Source organism: Piliocolobus tephrosceles, chromosome 11, assembly GCF_002776525.5.
Source record: "Piliocolobus tephrosceles isolate RC106 chromosome 11, ASM277652v3, whole genome shotgun sequence".
Classification (NCBI taxonomy): Eukaryota; Metazoa; Chordata; class Mammalia; order Primates; family Cercopithecidae; genus Piliocolobus; species Piliocolobus tephrosceles.
Genome location: NC_045444.1, coordinates 34,843,211 through 34,869,328, shown reverse-complemented (window position 1 = coordinate 34,869,328; position 26,118 = coordinate 34,843,211). Strand labels below are relative to the sequence as shown.

At 40.4% G+C, this 26,118-nt stretch overlaps 1 protein-coding gene across 2 annotated transcripts in view; it reads right to left on the bottom strand.

Annotated features, from left to right (window-relative positions):
* The window catches only part of LYPD6B (LY6/PLAUR domain containing 6B), a 183,138-nt gene that overhangs the window by 64,355 nt on the left and 92,665 nt on the right, over positions 1-26,118 (bottom strand). The window contains exon 1 of one of the 2 annotated variants that reach the window (XM_026447474.1): positions 23,249-23,321. The exons of the other annotated variant lie outside the window; for it this stretch is intronic. The gene's annotated coding sequence lies outside the window, so the exon portion shown is untranslated. Of the gene's footprint in view, positions 1-23,248; positions 23,322-26,118 lie in introns of those variants that run through there. 2 annotated transcript variants of the gene reach the window in all.

The following is a 26,118-nucleotide window of genomic DNA, read 5'->3' as shown; positions in this document are numbered from 1 at the left end:
TCTTAGGGTGAAAACAAGGTGATTTTTAAAAAGTAGACAGAACAACTTAGACCTCCAGAGCATCTCCTGAGCCCTATATGGCATGGCACTGATCCTATAGAAGACTAGAGCTTCCTCCTTTGGAAAAATTTAACTAGAGGGTTCTCTGGACTTGAAAGCATCAGGCAAAATGAAGCAGTGGATAAAGTACGACACTGAGAACTGGGAGATTCAGCCACAGTCTGAATACTAAAGCACCCCGCACCTATACAGCTGCAGAAACACAGCCTTCTTCCTGTGTCCTCCTTCCCACCCGGCCTCCCTCCTCCAGAAGACTGGAGAATTCTTCTCTGGAGAAACTACAGGGCCCCAGAGGACACCATACATACCTACCATACAGCGCCTACAGGAGAGCCCCACCTATTCATACTGAACTTTCAGCTTAAAGACAGCCCAGGATCACCAGACACTGGAGGCAAACCTCCCACATGAAAAAGTGGGTCCAAAAATAACAAATAATACATGGACCTCAGAGACAATAAGGCATATGAAAACTATGTATTTTTTTCTCAAAAGGTAAAAATGTCATCTGGTTATTGTTTTATAGATGCAATATTTCTTTGTAAAAGGAATAATGAGAATAGGGTAGGACTCTTAGAAGTAAAAAGAAGTTAGAAATTTTTAAAAAATCAGTAGAAGGGTTAAAGATGATGTCAAAGAAATCTTTCAGAAAGTAGAAACATTTGTGAAGGGAAATGATAAAGGCACAGAAGATCAGTACACGAGCCAAACGAATTCTAGAAACAACCAAAGGGAAGAAAAATATAAGCTAAGAAATAATCAAATAAATATATTTTTTTAATTTTCTACTACTAAAATACATGAGTCTCCAGTTTGAAAGGGCTCAGAGAAGGCCCAGCAAAATGAAGGAAAAAAATACATGTACGTTATTGTGAAATTTCAGAACCAGAGAAAATTTTAAAAGTTTCTGGAGAAGAAGGGGAAAAAAATTACAAATAAATGATCACAAACCAAAATGACATCAGACTTTTCCATAGCCACATATATAGAAAAGCATGGAAAGTAACTACAAAATCTTAAAACAAACAAACAAACAACAAACTATTTCACTCTTTGTTCAACCCTTAAACTTGAGAGATAATTTTTCTGATATAGAATTAAAGATACTTTTAGATATGCAAAGGGTCAAGAATTTGACCTCCTATTAAAAGATGCCTAGGAAGAAATCAAGGGGTGTGTACCAGTAAAACAAAAGAGTAAGCAAATAAAGAGGATGATGGATTCAGAAAACAAGAATATCGTAACAAAGAACCACCACAAAGGGAAATAGCAATGTAACAGCTCCACACCAAGCATACAGAGCAACCCATCCACATTAACACAAGAGGACTCAGGGCTCCAAGCTGCTTATAGCAATGATGTTTACATATACTCAGTCAATAATAATCTCTAGGTAAAGTGAGAAGATGTACAAGAAAGGGAGTAGGTGATCACAGTACATGTGGGGTAAGCAGTGACAAAATTGCAGAATTATAATAATGTCAATTGTTACCACTAATTTAACTAGAGCCTTTTGATATAACAAAAGGTCATAGATAACATCCAAAACTGATAAGACAAGAAAGAGTGGTATATGCATGTTATTTAGAAATGCAGAGGTCAATACCAAAAGAAACAGCTACAACAATAAAGGAAGGTGGTCTCTACAGAGCAGGACTAAAGGATGTGGATCACAAGGCTTCTATTATATGCCCTCTAGAGTTTGCATGGAGATAAAGAAAGGGGAAGGATTGATTCATGGATACTTTCTGAGGGTAGACAATATGAAGGAAAGTTGAAGATATTCTTCTACAATTAGAAGTAGGGGAGGTTGGCTATACATAGGGAATGAAGCAGGGGGTTAGGGAGGGTGAGAAAAGAATTTAATCAAGGAACCCACATTATGGTGCATGTGATACATTCTTGTTCCTTGTGCAGAAGTCTTCCCTGGCTGCTTGGAATATGAATTCCTCAAAGGCAGGTACTTCCTTTGTACCTTCTACAGGAATTTGCATTCAGTAGTTATTTTAAAAATGTAAGGTGAATGTTTGAAAAATCAACTAAGATTAATAGGGCCAGCAATTACTATGCAGACAGGACATAGGGGTGTCTGTGTGTGTGTGTAGGATTTGAGTACAGGAGGAGACTAATTTATGCTCAATAAACTATGAATGAAAGAAAAATAGAATATAAAAATCACACACAAAATTAACTGTTGGAAATCTTTCTAGAGAGCTTAGTTTCTTGGTTTGGGCTTTGTTTTTTACCTATAAATGAAGAGAATAACATGTGAAGACACATAATTCAAGTTCCTTCTATTAGGTTGGTGCAAAAGTAATTGCAATTTTGCCATTACTTTTAATGGTGAAAACTGCAATTACTTTTTCATCAACTTCATAGACCTCTGGTCATTCTTGTGTAACTCCAAATGCCTGGAATGTTCTTCCTCCCCCCACCCCTTGTCAATGTATCCTTCAGGTTTGAGTTTAGCTATTTTCTTAAAGGTCTTTCCACGCCCTCTTCTGCTTTGGTTAGTACCCTGGGTACTCTCCCTCATATACAGCACTCACCACCTCTTCACAGCACCTAGCATCATTTCCAATTACACATTTGATTTGGTGTTGCAACTAGTGTTTGCTCAATAAGACTGCAGGTTGTAGAAGTCTGTAAAACACATGTTCATCCACTGTCCCATAATCCTACTCTTTTCAAGTCAGCCAAGGGCTCTTGTCACACCTGTGAGCCATTGCATCCAAGCTTCCTCAGCACTGCTCTAAACAACAGGAGGCAAACTGGCAATCTAGAGGGCACAATGGCCCAGAGAGGTGTTTAGTTTGGCTAACACAGTTTTTTAAATGGCAACATTCACACTAAAGTCTATATTTCTAACCTCTATTGAAATAACAAAAGGGCTGGCCATTTCTGACTTACATGATAACACCACATGTCTGGAAACTAGAGTGAGAAAAGAGACAGGCCAAAAATGTATGAGCCTGGACATCCCTCTAAGGAGATGGTTCAGAGCTACAATGAATTTGCAAAAGGTCCATGACCCAAAAAGAGATTAAGAGCATTGAAACAGCCCCTCTTCCTTCCCCAACATTTTATCATCTTCTAAGTGTTTTGCCCTCTGCTCGCCCCACATCTGTAGTTTGGCAAAGATCTGAATTTCACTCCTTTAATCTCTTTTCAGTCACTTCCTCCAGCCCTTAATCACTTTTATGACTCTTTCCTAAAAGCCTCCAATTTGTCCAAATCCAACTGTGAAGTCCTGCATTTCTTTTCCCTGGAAAGATGTAACACAGTTTAGAATTACTAAGCAAGGGTTCACCTAAAAGCTTTTAGACGAAATATCCAAGATTTGACATGTTAAATCAATTTTCACATGCAGCTGCTCAATTCAGAAAGGAAAATGCAGGGCATTCCAGAGAACGGGAGGCACTGCGATACTGCATAGAGATACTTCCTTTGCCGGATTGTGTACTGAACTGACAGGCAAATGGGTCAAGAGAGATTTGCTCCATTAGCCATCTTGAATATCCTGAAAACAGAAGAAGAATGGAAACTACCCATAGCTCAGAAACATGACTACCACCATTTCTGACTATACACACACACACTCAAAACACCACACACACACACACACACACACACACACAGGCCCATGTGGATAAATTTGCAATCAGTCAATCAGCCAAACCTGCCCTACTCAATCTTGAAGCTTCTTGTAGCCACATCGAAGCATCATACAAGGCTGGGCACGGTGGTTCATGCCTGTAAACCCAGCACTTTGGGAGGCCAAGATGAGTGGATCACCTGTGGTTAGGAGTTTGAGACCAGCCTGGCCAACATGGTGAAACCCTGTCTGTACTAAAAATACAAAAATTAGCCAGGCGTGGGGGCGCTTGTCTGGAATCCCAGCTACTCCGGAGGCTGCAGGGGGAGAATCACTTGAACCTGGAAGGTGGAGGCTGCAGTGAACTGAGACTGTGCCATTGCACTCTAACCTGGGTGAGAGGGAGAGACCCTGTCTCCAAAAAAAAACAAAACAAAACAAAACAAAAAAACCACACACACACACATACACAAACAAACAAACCCTCAAACAAAGCATCACACAGTATGATCTGACTGGAGGTAGTCACAATACATAAATAAATTCCTATCAGATGAGAATTCATTTAAATTCCTCTCAAAGCTTTTCAAGAGGCAGAAAAGCCTGTCCTTCAGCGATACCCTCCCCTGGATTAATGACTTGGGTTACCCTGTTTATCACAAATTAAGGTAACTTCGTAGTTGGATTGATAATAGCTCTTCCTCCTCAAATTGCTTCACCATGGGGTTTCTGCTTCATTTTTTGTTTTGTTTTTGCTTTCTTTTGAACATGTAGAGTTTGGGGCCACATATCAACCCCCAAACCTCCTGGAAGCAGAGTAGGCATCAGGGCCTTGGGCAAAGCAAGGCTCAAAGAGAATCTGAGTCAATGCTCCGGGAACCGCTGAGAAGCTGGGGTTCTGCTTCTCTGCCCTGGAGTCTCAGACCGTGTGGGAGGAGCCCTTCATCTGACCATCCCCAGCAATCCCACTGGAGGCATGAGGCCTCAGGAGGGTGCCCGTATTTGTGATACAATTCTAGAACTTTCCATGTGTGCACCTCGAGTTTCTTGTGCCCTACCTGACAGTGTTGTGAAGAAATAAAAAATAAAAATAATTTATAGAAGATTCTACAGTGTCTGAAATATGTTCCAGCAGGTAAGCACAAGGGTCTTCTAATCCCACAGCTACCAGCCCTAAAGTCTCCAAGCCTATTGTTTGTTACTATCGGAATTTTCCTGGAGTTGCTTTTCCTTCACACATCCTTGGGGTTGTTAATATTTGGAGTCTCTGAGGAGTGGTCTCTAACAGCCATAATTCAGCCAAGACTGTCTAAACTGAGAGGGTCTTTAAGATCTAGGAGTTCTCTTTACTGGGCCTTCCAAATGACCCCTAACCTGATTATAATACTTATCTACAAAAATGCCTCCAAAGGCTCCCACTGCTCCTCTGACAAATGTAAACTCCTTTCACACAGCCTGGTGTGGCCCGGCCCTGCTGCCTACCTCCCATCTTGCCCCTGCCATTCTCCCTCATCCACACGGCCTTCCTTCTGAGGTTCACATTTGCCACGCTCCATCCTTCTGCAGAGCCTCTGGATACGGCATCCCCCCTCTCCCCCACAGTGCCCCTTCCTCCCTTTCACTTGCTCTTAACTCTTAGTCTTCCTTTCTATCTCAGTGTATGCACCACTCAGCCTGGAGAACCTGGCCTCTCTCACCAAGATTAACTCCACCTAATAAAGGTTCACAGCACAGTCCATTCCTCATTCTCCCATGAGCATGCCACATCATTGCAATTTTGCATGTGCTTGTATAATGACATGATTAATATCTGTCCCTTGCACTGGATATTAAGCTCTGCGAGGATAGGACCGTGTCTGTTTTTGTTCACTCATATCATCATTGGTACAGAAGAGGTTTAATGAATATCAGATGGACATACAGATGGAGGCATGAATACGCCGTCTCAGCAGAACTGTCTTCTTCCCTGCCCTAGTTTGCATAACTTATCCTCTCCAGTTTTCACCTCTGGCCACACGTTTCCTCTGCCCAGAAGTTCCTTTCCCCTAACTGTCACCTGTTGTTTCTTCAGAGGTCTGCCTCCCCTACTACGAGGAACAAACCTTGTGCACCTTCCTGGACTCCTTAAAGCATTGCTTTTATTTCTTTCTTTTGATTGGCACCCTCTCTTCCACTGGGTCACCACTCTGTTTTGCATTGACCAGAATACCACACCATGGAGCTTCCTGAGAAGTCTCTGAGGGGTGGAGGATGCCAACTTCAAGTGAAGTAGCATTAGCGGCTCATGGGACAAAATTTTGCTGATGTTAAAAGGGAGAAGAGAGGGAGGCTGGCAGATACATCCACCTCTCTTTCTCTCTTCTATGGGCTGTTTCAACATGTGGCCCCTCCTTGTGATCCTCCTGCATTAGTTGTAGAAGAGACAGATGTGGTTCTTCAGGCTTGCCGGAAGGCATCAGTCAGCACAATAAAGTATCCCAGTGCGTTCACTGTATCTGCCCGTCTCACTTCTCTTTTCCCTCACTCTCGCCCCTCGGCTGTGTCTTCCGAATAAATTGTTAGCATCTTAATCTCTTTCTCAGACTCTGCTCTCTTGAGCATCCAGGCAGATATCCCGTGATATCCCAGGTCCCCTCAAGAGCACAACTGCATTTATCGTCCAAGCACGCAATCCAGTAGTTTGAGAAGGGTTTCTCTCTAAATATCCTGTGAAAGGATGAAGCTATTGGAAACTTGGCCCGGACTAACAGAAGGAAACTCATAATGCCTCTGCTTGAATCTGCTCTAGTCAGAACCCACCATCAGTAGCACTGATTTTAATTCTGAGAAGTCTAATTTAAAACTATGTTTCTCAACATTTTCAAAGGATGGACCGCTTAAAGAATCTGACGGAGGCTATGAACCCCTCTTCCCAGAAAAAATGCACATATGCATCTGTTCACTGTCAGTTTAGGGGGTTCTCAGGACCTCGGAAGCCCCATTCGTAGATTTCGTATTAGGAAACACAATCAATGGGCAGTGACAAGTAGAGCAGTTGACACCAGGTTTCATAGGGAACAGCGGAAAGAACAAATTCAATACAAATCAGGGGTGGAAGACGTGAAAGTTTGTGTATTTGAAGGCATGTCAAGTGGAAAAGCCATTAAATGTTTGTTCCTATAGTATCTCCTCTTCTGGGGGTGACTGCTCTAATTTCCACAGAAAGGTTTTGCTGTCCTAGCCTCAGGAGTATGCTGTAATTCTTACTTATAAAATACTACTAGTCTTGGCCGGGCACCATGGCTCATGCTTGTAATCCCAGCACTTTGGGAAGCCGAGGCAGGTGGATCACTTGAGCCCAGGGGTTCAAAACCAATGGGGCCAACATGGTGAAACCTCATCTCTACTAAAAATACAAAAATAATTAGCCAGGTGTGGTGGTGGGTGCCTGTAATCCCAGCTACTTGGGAGGCTAAGGCAGGAGAATCCCAGCTACTTGAGAGGCTAAGGCAGGAGCCCAGGAGTTTAAAACCAGTGGGGCCAACATGGTGAAACCTCGTCTCTACTAAAAATTAAAAAAATAGCCAGGTGTGGTGGTGGGTGCCTGTAATCCCAGCTACTTGTGAGGCTAAGGCAGGAGGTGGAAAGTGCAGTGAGCCAAGATCACGCCACTGCACTCCAGCCTGGGTGACGGGGGAGGCTCTGTCTTGAAAAACACACACACACACACACACACACACACACACACAAACAAAAACGAAAAAACAAAACAAAACAAAACAAAACAAAAACCTAGCCTTTCATCTAAAGGGCCAGATAGAGGTTCCACTTTGGAAAGAAATGTCAAAAAAGGCAGTGCCCAAAGACCCCACCCCCATTCTTGTTTTCTTTCTTCTTCATAAAAGTCATTCTGAGCTCGTGGGCCATACAGAAACTGGCAGGAGGCTGGCTTCAGGCCATAGTTTGCCATCCTCTGCATTAAGCTGAAGCCACTGATGAACCAGTCCATCTCCCCCATCATACTACAAGCTCCTCTGAGGCAGAAGTCATCATTTATTCTGCCCTGGGGCCCCAGTTCTAACACAGTGATGAGTACACAGTCAAAGGTTAAAACATGTATGTTAGATGAAAGAATCCACCACAAAGACCTCCCTTATCATGCAGTTTGAACTGATCTCATCTCATCTCTCAGGACCTGCTGACCACATTTATCCAATTATGCTGAGTGCTGTGGCTGTCCACTGACTTGAGAGGCTTAAAAAAAAAAAAAACAGAGAATCTTTTCTTTGCCAATTTTCAGGGTTTTTTTTTCAGTTTCTGACGTGAAAAGCATAAAATAACCACTCACTACTTATTTCCATAGCTAGCCTTTAAAAGTAATATTCAAAGTGGGGATGATGCCAAGAAATCTGTTAAATATTCTTGCGCAGCTGTTCACATCTTAGCATTTAATTAGTTATAATTGCAATTTAAAAACAATTAAATTCTGTGGGGGTTCTTTACTGCATCTCCTGGTGATTCTGTCTTTATGCTCCTCAGAAGAGACAATTGGAAGGAGAGATCTGCTGCGATTGATAAGACAAGTTATTGTCACCCATAGCTAATTTCCCTTGTCATTGTTTTAGGGTGACGGAGGTGTGACGATTTTGTTGTTGTTGTTTTGCATCACATGTTACAATTTTAGAACACAAATTTCTAAACTTTTCAAATGGTATAGTCAAAACATGGTATAGATCTGTAGTTTTCGCTCACATTCTCAGCATAGAAGACCAAGAAGAACTGCCATTTCTCACCAAAGGTCCCTGCCCAGATCATAAACTCATTGTCTTAAAGTTGGAACCAAAATTTACACACAATGAGCCAAGAAGCTGAGATGGAAAAACAAAGGGGAATTAGAGTGTGCTAATGGTCTCATCTTATACAAATAGAAACTACCAATTAAGTCAAACTTTCCTGGGAAATAAGTGGATTTATGCATCTTTTTAAAAGTGTAGTCCATACATGTAATATCATAGATGGGATCATGGGGGAAATAATGGACAAAAGGAAAAGATCTAAGGAAATCTGAATAAATATGGATGTTAACTAATAATAATGTATCATTATTGTCTCATTAATTGTGAAAAATGTACCATACTGATGTAAGATGTGAATAATAGCAGAAACTGAGTGTGGGGTATATGTGAACTCTTTGTACTATCTTTTCAACTTCTCCATACATCTATAACTATTCTAAAGTAAAAAGTTTATTAATTTCTAAAACTAAGGGTATTCCCTAAAGAATACAATTAGATATGTAGCTTGTACTCAGATGAAGAAGGAAAAAGTCGATTTAAAAAATATTCAGTTCAAGAGGGCAGGAAACCAAGTGTAGTGCCATGGCCTTGTAGTCCCAGCTGCTCGGGGAGCTAAGAAGGGAGGATCATTTGAGACCAGGAGTTCAAGGCCAGCCTGGGCAAAACAGTGAGACCCTGTCTCTAAAATTAAAACATTTATTTTAAAAAAGACAGGAAATAAGAAAAAGTTGTCCATGAGGGGAGAGGTTGATAAGCATTATATACAACACACACAAAAGAAAGTGGCAAAAGCAAGGTTTGCATTTTAAGGATGCAGTATCTCCTGTCCTGTTCCCCTAATTTAATATTTGGCTGGCACGCTCTAATTCCCTTCTCATTCAAAACTTCTTTCACTCGTATCCCAGACCCCTTATCAGTGATCTGCGATTCAATCAACCAATGAACAAATATTAACTGAGCCCCTGGTGTAAGATCCTCAGTAAATGCTACATGACCCCATTCCTGGAAAAAAGCAAGGCAGCTGCCCCATGGGTCTTCTTCAGGGGCACCTCCCAAGCCCGGTGCAGTGCTGGCTGCACCTGGCTGGCACTCAATACACATTTGTCCAGATTGTCTCCCCGCGATGGGTCTGCACCCTGGCTGCGTGATGAAATCACCTGGGGAACTTTTAATAAACGCCAATGCCCAGAGCCACGCCAAACAAGATTCCAATTTAACTCGTCTTAAGTGAAGTTGGCCAGAACACCAGTATTTTTTAAAAGCTGAGCAGAAGTTTTTAATACACAGCAGGGTTTCTTATACAGGAATCCATAAGGTAAGTGATAGCAGACTAAGTCTCCATGTTATCAGTTAACGATTATAACAATACAGGTGTGAGAGTTCTAAATTAGTACTATCGTCTCTCCAGCAGCTACCAACTCACTGTGCAGACAAGACTGGAGTTACGCAGCTGCAAACCAGGGAACACCAAAGACTGCCAGCAAGCCACCAGAAGCTGGAAAGAGGAGAAAAAAGATTTCTCTACAGATCTTAGAGGAAGCATGGCCTTGCTGACACCTTGATTTCAGACTTCTAACACCCAGGACTATGAGACAACAAATTTCTGTTGTTCTGAACCATCCAGATTGTATTACTTTGTTACAGCTGACCTAGGAAATTAAAATTAATACAGCTTCCAATTAGGTATGAGGGGTAAAAGAAGAATAAGATAAAACTTCATAATCCAACAGAAGGTTGGAATTTTTTTAATAGTAAAAGGAAAAGAAGTAAGAAAGATTTCATATGACAAATACAAAATAACATGGCAGAAATAAATTCAATATATCAGTAATTCAGAAACTATAGACACATTACATTCACTTGGAATGCAAAATGTTGAATGGCTTTACAAATCTGATTCATTGCTATGTAATTCCTAGTGACATTTCCAGAATAACAGAACAAAATGATAGAAAATATATAAAAAATACAGAAGATGAAAAGACACACCAAACTTTAAAAAAAAAAAAAAAAAAAAGCTGAGATGGTAATACTGATATCAGAGGCAAAAGGCAACAATTCATAGTGACAATGCACCAAGAAGATGTCCCTAAACAACACAGCCTACAAAAATTTAGAGGAAAAACTGACAACTCTGAGGAGAAATGGAAAATCCCACAGTGGAAAGTCAGTAGGGCTACAGATGATGTGAACATGACCAGCAAGACGAATCTAAAAATATGCTTAAAATTTTACTCCCTATGAACAGAATTCACATTCTTTTCTCTTTTTTTAAGTGCAAGGAGTATTCATAAAATGAACCATGTACTAGGTTTCCAAGAAGTCCCAATAAATTTCAAAGAATCAGGGTTACTACAGACAACACTCCTTGACCAAAATACAATATTTTTTATCGCTGAATTCAACTTAACTTTGACAGAAATGCGAAATTAAACTAAAATGAAATTGGAATTTTCAATTATATTGCAAATACAAAAGAACAGTAACACCCTGTGTTGGCAAGGATAGGAGAAAATGGGACGCTTGGCCATGGCAGAGTGTATATGGACAGTATTTGGCAGTATCTATCAAAATTTAAAATATACATTTCCCCCTTTGCTTCCAATCCATTTCCAGGAATTTTTCTTAAAGATACACTTAACAAATGTATGAGGGTTGTCATCACAATATTGATTGTTATAACAAAAGATATAAAAACCTTAATGTCTATCAAAGTGGGAATGACCAAATTGCAGTTTTCTCCTATAGTTAAATATTAATAAGAATTAGGCAACTCCACGCTCACTAATTGGAAGAGCTCCAAGACCCGCAAGGTGCAAAGCAACATATATAGTCACAATCTTAATATTTATAAGGAAAGGAGTATTTACATTCTAAGAACATAACCAAAAACCTGCTAACATTAGGTGCTTCTGAAAAGAAGTACAGGGAGACAGGATAGACCTACTTTCACTAAATACCTTTTTGTAGTATTTGTATTTTTACCATGTTTATGCATTACTATTTAAATAATAAATAGGCAGAAGTCTCTAGTCATTTTATTTATTCATTTAAAATGAAACATCTAAATAAAATGAAGTCTCTGGTGATAAGCCTAATAAACTTATTGCAGATATTCCAAATTTCTTTGCACAGTCCTTTTAAATTCACTTATTGATGAACTGTCAGGGCTAACTTGTCTTTGCAATGAAACCAGCAAATACGTTCAACAAGGCTTTCAAGGAGGTCATTATCTGATTGGTACATGCAAACGTACTCAGTAAAAACTGCAGGGCAAGAACAGTGCAGACAAATGGAACTTTCCTAGCAAAGCAATGTGATGAACCCTGGCTACCTCCCTGATTTCTCTCCCAGCTGTACTCCATGTGGATGCACTAAGTACAATTGTGGCCCTGCCTCAGGACCTTTGCATGCATCATTCCTATTTTCTGGAAGGCTCTGCCCTGGACAGTCACATGGCTTACTCCCTGGATTCACTCAGCTCTCTGCCCAAATGTCACTTAGTCACAAAAGCCTGCCCTGACCAGTTTATCTAAAAAAAATTCTACCCTGTCAATCTCTATTTCCTTACCTGGTTTTAGTGCTTTTTTCATCACTTAGCACCACCTGATGATTTTTGTTGGCCTCTCACATTAGAAGGTAAGCTCCATGAGGACAGGGACTTTTTTACTGTTATCTGGCAGTACCTATAGCACACAGTATGCACCAAATAAATATGTGCCTCTATCACAAAATTTGCAGATGGGAAATCTAAACATTGTTTTCTTTATGTTTTGGCCAAACCCATTTAAAGTGTTTGTTTATTTTTGCAAACTGCAGCTTCCTCTCTCCTTTTATGCCTAACTAACGATCAAAGATAGGACAAATGGAGAAAAGTTTTCTCTGGAGAACGAAAATTCAAGGATGGAGAGAAAGAATTTATGCCATGATGCTGGATTTTGTGGAAATTCACTAGGTATTTATTTCCTTGGTCACCCAATCATAAAAGTGAAGGAAAAAACCTTCTTTCAGCCAGTGTGGGGAATACAACAACAATGCTACAAAAGTACTGGCATTCTAAATGCAAAGATGAGCTTAAAGAAAGTATTTGAATCTAAGAGTGTGGGAGGGACATTGGTTCTCATGGTCCAGCAGGTGTGAGTCAGATCTAGCTAACTCCCCGAGGATCAAGGATTCAGCTGCCATGCCCTGAACAGACATGCCCGATTCCCACAAGTTCAACTCTCTATGAGACTTCTCCTATTTACCTTCTCTGGACCTCACTTAGCGCTAACCTATGTGAGGGAATCAATGGGACAGAAGTAAGCCTCCTCGCCCTGCCACTTCCCAGCAGCCCTGCCCTAAAGGAACTCCCCACACTTTGGTTCTTTAAGGGAGCCCCACATCATGCAAAGCACTGAGCCACAAGCTCACTCATCGCCTTGGCGTCACCAGCACAGACCAAGAAAAGATGGTGGTAGGTGTAGGCTACAAGCCAAACACTCAGGGTCCCCAGCCCTTTCCCACCACAGCCTATCACCCAGGAAATAGAGAACAAATCTTTCCAATCCCTCCCACATGCACAAGGTCCTCTGGAAGCAGGTTATATACATTTGTGAATTTATACACAGCCTGGTGTCAGGCCAATAAACTACTTCTGGAATTCAGTTCCAGTAAATAAATAAATAAATAAATAAATAAATAAATAAATAAATAAAATCCACCCCCATGCAACAATGAAAAAGGAAGGAAGCAAGAAATTTTAAAAAGAGGTGAGTCTTCTATTCTTCCTACCCATGGGCTTTTCCAGTCTCTAGGAAGTTCTTCTTATAGTCTAACCTAATTTCTTCTTGAACCAATGTAAGTCTTACATGTCTCCAATTTTCATGGGAAATGGAGAGGAGCACACGACTATGATCCGTATTACCTATCTTCAAATACTTCAGGGCCTCTCTCTGCTTTCTCTTCTCTAAGATAAACAAGTTCTCTTCTTTAAGTCTCTTCTAAAAATCCGATTTATTTCATGGCCCCCTTGATCTTGAAACACTGCAAATTTGAATAAGAGATTTTTTTTTTAAAGTAGTTACGTTGCTGTAAGTTCTGCTCCTGTAATACTTAAACTTTCCCCATTATGATACCTCTTTGCTTGTTATATTTTAAACAGTGCAGGGAATGAGAAAAGATTTGCCTTGCTAGCATCTGTCACCGCCGACCCTGGGTTGCCTCTGAAGTGTATGCTTACAGCATTTACCTAAAATTATTAAGTGCTCTGGTGACATTATTACAAGAGGGGGCAGGAAGAGTGTCAACCTAATGAAGTGGCAGATTCTATCTGACGGTCTCCATCTGAAAATGGGCACAGGCCAGGCTGTGTGCTAATCAAGCCACCAAGGCCCTTCACCCTTGGACAACAGTAGCCTTTGACTACACCTGAGAGGAAAATGAGCTGCCCCCTTTCTAGTGCTAATAAGCTTAGTGGAGAATGGGTTACGTTTCATGGGAAAAGCCATGCTCTCCCCTTTCAGGGCAAGCATCCAAAGTGTAGGGGCTCCAGGAGGCAATATACCATTCCTTCCCGAGTTGGAACTTGAACCACCTTGCTGGAAGGCTGACACTGTGGCCTTGAGTTCAGGACTGCCAGCACTTCACGGTGCTACGTGTCATAGGGTTTCTATGTATCCTTATTGAATGAATAAATTAATGAGTTATTAAGATTTACATTTGGTTCTGAACTTCCTAGTAAACAGCAAGAGGAATATACCAGTTCACGTAGTTTTCATGTGCCTAAGACAGAAAAGAACATTACTTTAGAAAACATAACACTGCCAAAATTGTTTTGGAGAATGTTGAACACACGCTTCTGTGTGTTCTTAAAGTCCTCTGCTGATGGTCATGTGCGGTGGCTCACACCTGTGTAATCCCAACACTTTGGGAGGCCAAGATAGGAGGATTGCTTGAGGCCAGGAGTTCAGGAGTTCAACATTAGCCTAGGTAATATAGCAAGGCTCTCTCTCCACAAAAAAATTAAAAATGAGCTGAGTGTGGTACACGTACCTGTAGTCTTAGCCACTTGGGAGCCTGAGGTGACAGGATCGCTTGAACCCAGGAGTTCAATGATACAGTGAGCTATAATTATACCACTACCCTCCAGCCTGGGTGACAGAGCAAGACCCTGTGTCTACTTAAAAAAAGAAAACCCTACAAAGGATGCAAACTCATCCTTTTTTATGGCTGCATAGTATTCCATGGTGTATATGTGCCACATTTTCTTAATCCAGTCTGTCACTGATGGACATTTGGGTTGATTCCAAGTCTTTGCTATTGTGAATAGTGCCGCAATAAACATACGTGTGCATGTGTCTTTATAGCAGCATGATTTATAATCCTTTGGGTATATACCCAGTAGTGGGATGGCTGGGTCATATGGTACATCTAGTTCTAGATCCTTGAGGAATTGCCATACTGTTTTCCATAATGGTTGAACTAGTTTACAATCCCACCAACAGTGTAAAAGTGTTCCTATTTCTCCACATCCTCTCCAGCACCTGTTGTTTCCTGACTTTTTAATGATTGCCATTCTAACTGATGTGAGATGGTATCTCATTGTGGTTTTGATTTGCATTTCTCTGATGGCGAGTGATTGATGAGCATTTTTTCATGTGTCTGTTGGCTGTATGAATGTCTTCTTTTGAGAAATGTCTGTCCATATCCTTTGCCCACTTTTTGATGGGGTTGTTTATTTTTTTCTTGTAAATTTGTTTGAGTTCTTTGTAGGTTCTGGATATCAGCCCTTTGTCAGATGAGTAGATTGCAAAAATTTTCTCCCATTCTATAGGTTGCCTGTTCACTCTGATGGTAGTTTCTTTTGCTGTGCAGAAGCTCTTGGACAGGGATGCAGCTGGAAACCATCATTCTTAGCAAAATATCACAAGAACAGAAAACCAAACACCGCATGTTCTCACTCATAGGTGGGAAATGAACAATGAGATCACTTGGACTCGGGAAGGGGAACATCACAAACTGGGGCCTATCATGGGGAGGGGGGAGCGGGGAGGGATTGCATTGGGAGTTATACCTGATATAAATGACGAATTGATGGGTGCTGACGAGTTGATGGGTGCAGCACACCAACATGGCACAAGTATACATATGTAACAAACCTGCACGTTATGCACATGTACCCTAGAACTTAAAGTATAATAATAAAAAAAAAGAATAAGAAGATAATGAAATAATCTTACAACATTTTCTACCATTAAAATAAAAAGACTTACAGACTGAAAAAAAAAAAAGAAAAAAAAAAAAGAAAACCTCCTCTGCTGAAAACCCATGCAAAAGGCCAGTGCTCTTTTCTTTATTTGCTAATGGAAAGATCTGTTGGTCACACATGGATTTTCCCATCCACATCTGCACCTGCTTATGTGGCAAAAATAAGTCAGTAGCTTCTTCTCTACATCTTTAATAGCCAACATGAACATACTATGGAATCACACTCATTCAAACTGTTGGGCCTGGAACAAGAAATCACATGGAGTACTGTTCAGCAATACATACATTGTTTCTCATCAAGTGGTCAGATTCTACCTGCTGATAATGTGCAACTAATTCTAGACTTCCTTTCCCTCCCTAGGTTCATATTTATCAATGATAAGAGTCTGAATCCATATATTCAAACAGGAGTTCAGAGAGTAGAAAAGAGAACATAATTTGTGTTTTTTTAAAAAGTAATTTCAATGAATAATGTCATCACACAAACTGTTTCAACTCAGCAGGAAAGAAGCCGCGGGACATTATTTTAGCTTCTAAGCAGGATAAATAGAAACTTGGAGGAAGCAATTAGCCTTCCGAATTTTGGAATTTAATGATACTTTATAAAGAGTGAAAAGATTACCTCCTAATGTCAGCTGGGTTGACGTAAAACAGATAATTTTACATGGTATTAGAGGTAATGGCATTGGTACATCATACCAAATTGCCCCAGAAAGATTGTATTAAAATTTAAATATGTATTCCTTTGACCCAGCAAGTTTACTTCCAGTAATCTATTATAATGAAATAATAGACTACTTCTTTGTAAGTTACAAAGATATATGTATAGGGACTTATTTATTGTACAGATGTGTTGTTTATGAAAGAAAAAATGAAAACGATCTAAATGTCTACTAACGAAAATTTGATTAAATAAGTCCTGGCATATTTAAAGAACTATAATGATTGTTTCACTCTTATATGCACACATATTTATTGAGCATCTGTTATGCTGAGCGTGGTTCTAAGCACGAGTTATATCCCATAAAATATACAAAAATCTCTGCTCTTGTTGAATTTATATTCCAGACAAAAGTTTTTGAATAAAATTTTAATTGGTAAATTTTGAAATGCCTACATGTTTTTGAAATAGAGACATGCATATATTTCAGAAATACATATTTTCTTATACATAGATAAGCCAGATGTGCCCTTAAATGAACCCTCTGCAATCTCTCTGAAGCCCCTGTGGGTCCCTTACTTGCAAATGGGAAACCACTGGAGTATCTTAAAAATAAAATAATAGCAGCCTGAGCTTTGGAACACGCTTAAATGGATTCACTCATGGCTTTGATATATGCACTAACTGCATGATCTTAACAATTTAATTAACCTCACTCATCCAGTTCCCCCTCTTTGACTCACAGGATTACTGTAAGAGTTCAAAGAAAAAAAAATACCTAAAATCTTTTACACAATGCCTAGGAAACAGCAGATGCTCAATAAATGTCTGCTGCCTTCACTCTCTCCTTAGACTGCCTTGGCATTCAGAACACAACTTCTCACTGCCTTTCTTTACTAAGTTATTATCCAACTTAAAAGGAAATGCATCCATCCAAAACATTTAAATGAAGAATTATTGTTGCTGGATCAAAGGATTTTTAATTTTCCTCTCTGTCCTCTTTCTCTATCTTGGCCCATATATACACAGCAAAAATCAATCAATTTTCCTTCCTTCGGCAACCACATCTTTGTACTCCTTAGCACTGTTCCCTCTTCATAGAATAAGCTGCCTAAAAACATTTTTTAACTAGGCCACTATTCATTAGCTTACTTTCACAAGTATTCACATTTTTTTCACAAAATAATTATTTTCTCACAAAGCTTGTAAGTCAGCAAGGACAAACGTCTCTGCGGAATTTGGAGGAACCATATCCTTCTAAACTGACGGCAGCACCCTCACAATTTGTTTTCTATTGGATGTTTTTCCTTAATTCACACACTTCACTTAATGCTTCAGCACAGAAAAATCTTTCAGCAGAATATCTATTAGATACTCGCAATCACGAAAATAAAATCCAGTGGCATAAAATCAGATGGATCGTGACCCACTGCCATCTGCAAGTGAGACGTTGTACCAATGAATCTGCTAAGAAGCTAATGAAGACTCAGAATCTCTGGATGCTGGAGTTGGCCTCTGGCTGTAAGGTTCTACCAAAAGCCACGGTAATTCTTTCATTTAGTCCAGGGCACTGATAGCTTATGAAATATTGAAAATAATGTTTCTTATGAAACTCACTGTTTCATCAGATAAATACTTTCAGGCACGTAGCACCAAGGGGAGAAAAATGTAACTTCTAAAGTAATGCTCTCTTTAGACTTATACGCATATGAAACTGTGAAACTAACACGTTTTGCTTTTTGCTTTGGTTGCCGGAATGTTCTGAATAAGATATAAATCTTAATAACTCATTCATTCTTCTATGTAGTCAATAAACATACATGGACCCCCTATTATATGTCAGCCACCATGCAAACTGCTGGTAATTTTAAGCTCAAGGACACAGTGTCAGCCCTCCAGAAAGCCATGGAAAGATATGAATTAGCAGGTAGCGATGACTATGATTAGACATTCATGGGATACTCTGGGAACACAAAGAAAAGGTATGACTCCTAGCCTGGGGTGGGGAGGGATGGCAGGGAGAATCAAGGAAAATATCCCCTCAATGTAACATAAGGTATCAGCTCTGGTTCTTAGTAAATTATCTCTCATTTGAGTTCTGAGGTTTCTTAATTCTTTCTTTAAAAATGTTTTAAGCCTCTAGAAATAGTTTGGAAAAAAAACGCACTTTTTTTTTTTTTTTTTTTTAGACAGGGTCTCACTTTGTTATCCAGGCTGGAGTGCAGTGGCATGATCTTGGCTCACAGCTGCCTCCGCCTCCTGGGTTCAAGTGATTCTCCTGTCTCAGCCTCCTGAGTAGCTGGGATTACAGGCACCTGCCACCACCCCCAGCTAATTTTTGTATTTTTAGTAGAGATGGGGTTTCACCATGTTGGCCAGGCTGGTCTTGAACTCCTGACCTCAGGTGATCCGCCCACTTTGGCCTTCCAAAGTGCTGGGATTACAAGCGTGAGTTACTGTGCCCAGCCAAAAATACCCATTTCTTTATTCATACATGCACATATTTAAATATGCACACAAAGCTCATTAAACAATATCCTTTTAACCTAAAGGAATTCTCAAAACTTACAAAAAAAAAAAAATAGTTTACAATTGACATTACAAAGGGACCCTGGGAAAATCAGACACAACCACAAGTAAACTTTTTTTTTTTTGAGACAGAGTCTTGCTCTGTCACCCAGGCTGGAGAGCAGTGGCACAATCGTGGCTCACTACAACCTTCGTCTCCCAGGTTCAAGCGATTCTCCTGCCTCAGCCTCCCAAGTAGCTAGGATTACAGGCGTGCATCACCACACCCGACTAATTTTTGTATTTTTAGTAGAGATGGGGTTTCACCATGTTGGTCAGGCTGGTCTTGAACTCCTGACCTCAAGTGATCTACCTGCCTCAGCTTCCCAAAGTGCTGGGATTCCAGGCATAAGCCACTGCACCCGGCACTACAAGTAATCTTCAAAGATGGTTCCTGTAAATATTTCCCATGATTCTAAAATAACTTTGGTTTTAAAATATTATTTTATGAATATAGCACGTTCTTAACCTTGCATGCCTCGCTACTCTTTATTCCAGCACACCAATTCCAAAGATCTTGATCAAGTAGCCCTGGGCTGGTAGACAGTGATTGACAACCCAGATTGACTACGTGGTCTCAGGATGGATCCTGGCTTGCTTCCAAATTTGGCTAATGCAAAGCTCTTGCATTCCATTGCCTCCTCTTATACCAGCTTTTCCCTCTGCCACATCATATACTGTGAGAGAATGGGGTTGTTGGCATAGCTTCAAGTTATATCATTGATTCAAATCTATCCTAAGCAAACCTACTTTTATTTCAGATGAATATTCTCTAGTGATCTGAATTGCAGGGGCAGTAAAACAACTCTACATTTATGTAAGCATTCCCATCCCCCAAGGAATAGTTTTCCAGACGTACAGATACCTTAGAAGCGATAAAGAGTTTAGTAGGCTAGAGTCTTTTTTGTGGCTTTCTAAAAAATCAGAATTCCATGTAATTGAAATATAATGAATTTGGTGCTTAACAACAACAACAACTGCTTTAATAAAGTACAATCTAGGCATAATTCTCATTTAATAGCAGCCACCTCATAAAACTATGGTTAAAATGAGAATAGCCAACTTGTAAATCAGAAGCAGCCAAGGTAGTAGCCAAGAGAAGAGCGCAGGGAGAAGCTGACTCCATCCCATTAAGCCTCTGCCCAGTCCTTCTCCAGCTCAAGTACACAGGGCTCTCTCTCTCTCCTTTCTTCAGGTCTCTGCTCAATGTTCCCTTCTCGGAACCACACTTCATAAAATAATACCTAAAGCATTCCCTGGTCCCCTTCCCTGCTGGCTCACTTTGCTTACTCTTCCTTCCTTCTTCCTTCCCTTCTTTCCTTCATTTATTTGTTTTTGCAGAGCCCTTGCCACCACTAGAAACATACTGCTTGCTGGTCTTTCCTCTCCCCTCAATATAACATATCCCCAGAGAACAGGAACCATGGTTTGTTCACTACTGTATCTACAGCATCTAGCACCAAGTACGCATTCAATACATATTTGCTAAATGGATTTTCTTTATTTCACTCTTTTAGCTCACACACATTCTCTCTGTGCATCTCCACACTGACACCGAAGCACACCGAATGATGGCAGAAAGAACATTCTCTAACCTTTTCTTCTCCCTGATTCTAGCAAAGGAAAGGACTCTACAAAAAGTCAAAGCCAATTGAAGCAAGTGCCCCAAGAAGTTCTGCTAATCTTGCAGTAAAACATCTAGGATTATATCTTATAGACTGACATGTGAATGTATTTTGTCTTAGTGGTTCTGATACTCTTGAAAGATGCCCAACTCTGCCTGGTTCCCAAAACTATTCTCTAAGATATTCCCAAAGGGAGGAGAAATCAATAGCAATGCCTATTTACGATCTTGAAGTGAAGCAGATTTACACTGGCTACCCTACACCCTTTCCAGCACCTAAAGTCAAAGGACAGGGAGGAAGGTAAGGTACTAAGACCCACTAATTATCAATGAAACTATACTAATGAATATAACATTTTATTGATAACCACTGGGTCTTAGTACCTTTCCTGGATCTTAGTACCTCATTAAACTGACCACAGAGCCTTAGTACCTTTCCTGGGTCTTAGTACCTCATTAAACCGACCACAGAGCCCCAGTTTCCCAAGATTACTTTGCAGTTTAGAATCGCGCTAGCCAAAGACATTCAATTTCCTGAATATGAGTCTGTGGACCCTTTAAATCTTAAGTCTGGCTAAAGAGGAAGCAACCCAGATATACACAGAAATGAGAGGCTATGGGCCACATCATTCACTGGAGATCTAGAACCTAGTAAAAACAAAACTCTGAAATATAATTAAATAAGCACTACAGCTCCTGATCCATAATTGTTCTTGGTCTGTTGCTACAATGAAATGCACCGTAGAAAAAAATTTTAAAATAAGTAAATAAATAATAGCATCAGTTCCCAGAAGCTGAGGGCTTTGGACAGACTTTGAGACATTCTAAGTCTCAGTATTCTGTGTTGGTGCTTGCTACCAAAGTGTTCCACTAAACTGCCTGCCAAGCAGCAATGAAGCAGAGCCCTAGCAATTCATTCAACAAGCTACCAAGAGTGGAAGGCTAATTTAATGGGGCAGGGCCAAGCACAGTTAACAAACTGCACATCTGTAAAATGGAAATAGGTTGTCCCCAGTCTTTAGCAGTAAGTCTCCTTGCTAAGTAGCTCTAAAAAGGCTTCAAAGCCTTTCTCCGTCTCAGTGTGTAGCTGCCAATGAGTTCATTTCACTTCCATCTGCAGAATAGGAGAGGGAGCCAGAATGTGGGGCTTTGGCCCCACACCCACTAGAGTTGCCAGGGATTGAGAAATCAAGCTGCATCTAACCCCTTCCCTGGAGAAAGGACCTAAGCAATCAAGTGCCACTTGTCAGTAACCTATGTACCTTTCTATATCCCTTTCCTTTTCCCCAAACCGAAACCAAATCATGGTACATGAAAGGTGAGTCCATTTCCACATGAACCCTTTGTAAATCTATCCCAGGCTCCCTGGGTTCCTTCTAGAATGCTGCTTCTGTTTACTGCACACACGCAATCTGGCATGGCCCTGGAAAACTTACATTTTCAAAACCTCAAAAAAATAAACTTCATTCTAGGCACGGCTCTTCTTTAAGCATTCAATGAAATAAATTCTGTCTGCCCTATTTCATTTGATTCTATGCAACCAGCCCTGACTTGCCTATGATTGTTTCTTTTAAAAAAGGGAGCATGACAGTATAAAAAAGGACCCAGGATGCATGGCTTTGCTCAGCTCCATACTGGGTTAACTTTGGCATGTCTCTTCCCCTCTCCCAGTCTCAGTTTCTCCATAAATAAAGCACAAATGACAAGACTAAAATGATCACCTGAGAGTGCTGTCTAAGATTCTGTGGTTCTGTGGATTTTTCTGAGATGTTTCTCTCTTTGAAATAAGTATTTTCATCATCAATTCTTTCTAGTCTCTCATTCTGTTTTAGCTCCCAAAGACTTTGCTGGTCAGATGTCCTTTGCTTTATGTTAGTAAATTTTCATTGTGACTCTTCAAGTCAATCACACAAGAGACTGACTTAAGATCCAGGAAGGGATCTGACAACTTTCCCATCTTTTGATCATTAAACTTAGGGAGGAGAGAAGTGGTACCGACCAACCATACAGGCCCACATATATATTTCTTTTGGGATTCTGAAGATGGGCCCCTTCTAATGCTGGGCTTACAAATAAATTATTGTGCAGAAGCCTTGCAGTTCTAAAGTAATTAGTGGCCTATATCACCTTCCCAAGACAATTCTGTCTTTCCTCTTTCCCTCTTCTTTTTCTTTCTCATATTTGCTCATTCTTTCTTTCTTTCCTTTCTTTCCTTCCCTCTTTCTTATCCCTTGTCTTTTTACTCAGTTCTGCCAGTACAACTAAGGAGGTTATTTAGACCTATTGGCGATCCACAGGAAAATAAAATAATCAAAAAATTACAGCTTATCTTCAGTGAACAGAACCACAAGATTAGGACTCAAAGCCATCTGAAGTACTTTCATGTTGGCAACATTAAGAAACCTATAACATAAAAGCATACAAGATGAAATGAATCCACAACCGCAAATTAAGATCAGCAGCTACCTTTATGTCAAAACATTCTGAGACATAGATTTGTGTCAAAAGTTCTTTCATAAAAAGTCAATATGATTAGGGGAAGATACTGAAACCACATTATTTAACCAATGAACAAGCAGTGTAATCCCTGAGATTAATGAAACTCCAGATCACAAATGTTTAATATATTTTTGCTAAGCATGAGTAGGTCATGTGGTGAGGATTTATAGTTAAATAAAAATATCTTCTCTACATCCACTTGTGAACATAATACTCACAACATCCATGTGATTAACAAGAGCAGCCTAGTCCAGGAGGGTTGCCAACAGCAGGCAGAAGTGTGGCATATCTAAACAAATGAACATGAAAAGGTATCATTATGACTGATATGGTAGACATTTGGGATAAAGGGATTTTAAGTAAGTAGGGGGTTTTAGGCTGGGGACACATTGTAAAGAGGTCCTGAGGCTCAATAACCTCTCCTAACCATAAACCAGGTACAAGAAAGACCCAGATTTTATACACTGTCCTCTTGTCCTTGGGTAGAAATATTTGGCAGGACATAGATGGAGTGGATACACATTTTTAGTGTCTGCAGGAATTAGGAAGGGGAATGCAGTCAATACTCCTTTCCCCAGTCACAGAAAGTCACTTAATCTAGCTCTGTTGTAAGTTAGTGGGACAAGGCCTGATACCCTCTGTAATATGCAGAAGCTTTTGGTTTTGAACATGCGTCTTCAACTTTACCACCAGGTATAAAACAGAACTTGTCAGGTACCTAAGATAAATAACTAGCTTTTGCCCCTCCTGGATTAATTACTCCATGGATATGTGCCTAAATAAAGACTCATTATGATATGGCTATAGGACCCAAGCCAAACCACTCTGTCCAAATTAAAGTAGTGACTTCTCTTCTCCTCCCCTTCAAAAGGCATTTAAAGAATTTTTTCCCCTAGAATAATAAAAATGTCATACATCTGGAAATTTGCCATTTTGAGAGCAAAGGCTGGGGGACAGATCAGTTGATTGGCACAAACTGTCCTCAGCAACAGCCTCATGGGAGAACAAATCTTCCCTCTGTGTCCTGACCAATCCAAGGCTTGGCAAATCAGACTTAAGAGTTGGAGGGAAAAAAGCTGCCATTTGGAGTTGTGGTCCGGTTGGCCTCTTAGGAGCCTATAGGAAACAGGGGAGTGTACCCACTTAATCGGAGCACAAAGCCTGCAGTACCCAGGCTCCTGGACCAAAGTTGAGGACCTGGGATGAAGAGGAAGCAGAAGTCCAGGCACCTGTGTGTACACCTCCTCTTTCTTCCTTCCCAGACACCACGGCCCTGTGTCTGGGAAGGAATATCCCAGGCTGACCTCCATGCAACAGCCAATACTTACAGAGTTTATATCTTGTACCAGGCATTGAATTAGAAATGAACAATACAAAGATGAGTTATACAGGCTCTCTGCTCTGCCTACAAAGCCCCATCAAGAAGTCTGCATAAAGTCCACCATAAGTCTCACCTACCTCATCATAGCACCAGCAGCTGGGGATGCTGCATACACCACAGGAAAAGCATTATAACTCTAAACAGCACTTAGACCTCCTCACCACTTCCTCCAAAGAGATACCCTTGGCTATTACATAACTGAGGCTGCATCCCGTTGACTTAAAGATTATCTCCAGCTATAAACCAGGAGGAGGAAACCCACAAAGCTTATTAGTCACTTATACTTCAGCAGGAAGGAGTTCACTGCATCCATCCCAAAGATGAGATTTTTCAGATAGAGAGTTTGAGGAGGGGTTCCCTAAAGAAGTATGGGTTGGGACACATATGCAGAGGGTAGCCCAGGCCTGGCACTTGTCCAAAGTGTTTTGGGCCACACTCTCAAGACACATCCTGCTTCCTATATTTTGTACATTCCCAAGCTTGTTGAAATCATTTATACCCTAAGCAACTTTACCCGCTAGAGCTCTTACATTTATTTGCTTTCTTAATGGCATCTTAAAAGTCTATAGGAGACGACTTTTTCAAAAACTGTCCTAAACATATGGATTTTGGTCATTCTTACCTTGCATATCCCTGGCAGATAACCAGCAGAGGACCTTTTTGGGTTTAAAGGATGTGTCATATATGCTGAGTTTTAGAAAGCATGCAATCGACCCCCCAAATCTCACATGCCCTTTGCTATTCACCCACTTAGCATTACATTTCAAGCAACCATGGATTACTCATCATTTTTCATCAGAAAAGAGATGAGGTTCCCCAGGTAAAGTCTCCTTTTCTCTCATTTGTGAAGTTAGGGCAGATGGCCTACATAATTCTCATCAGATATTCTTATGGTTACAACCAAGGGGATCGGAACACTAGGCAAGATAAAAAAAATAGAGCAGTCTCTCAAAAGCAAAGAAAAAGCAGATGATATGTTCTTTACTGGTATTTCTTATGCACCTGAGCAATGAACAGATACATAACCTTCTACAATGCATCCTGTTGCTATTTTGTTGATACAAAGGCTCTGTAATTTCCCTAAGAAATTTTGACTTGTTTTGTTAAGTTTAGTTTTTGAGAGATAAAATTGAGGAAACGTTCACATTCAAAGGCCTTGTTACCACTATTCATTGCGAAATGCTTAGTGCCTTACACATTTCTTTCAATACTCTCTATCCAGGTGAGACAAAAACACTAAAGACTGCCTTGACTAACACCAAATAAAACCCAGTTCTATCTCCACCTTCCATCCTTGTGAGACTCTCTCATCTAATTACAGTAACTGCTCAACAATAATGTGGAAAAGATGCAGTGCCAGTGATTAGAACTAGGACAAGGAAGCAGTTTTCATAAAGTATCCCTAAAGTCCATGATTTGGATCTATAATTTGAACCAAATAATCTGCTCTACTAATTAAAGACTGGGCCGGGCGCGGTGGCTCAAGCCTGTAATCCCAGCACTTTGGGAGGCTGAGACGGGCGGATCACGAGGTCAGGAGATCGAGACCATCCTGGCTAACACGGTGAAACCCCGTCTCTACTAAAAAAATACAAAAAAAAAAAAAAAAAAAAGACTGGCCTGTCAGGAGATTTAAAATGCTATTTGATGGAACATCCCTAAATGCCATATCCCGGTCTCTGTCAAACCATCTAGAAAATGCAATTC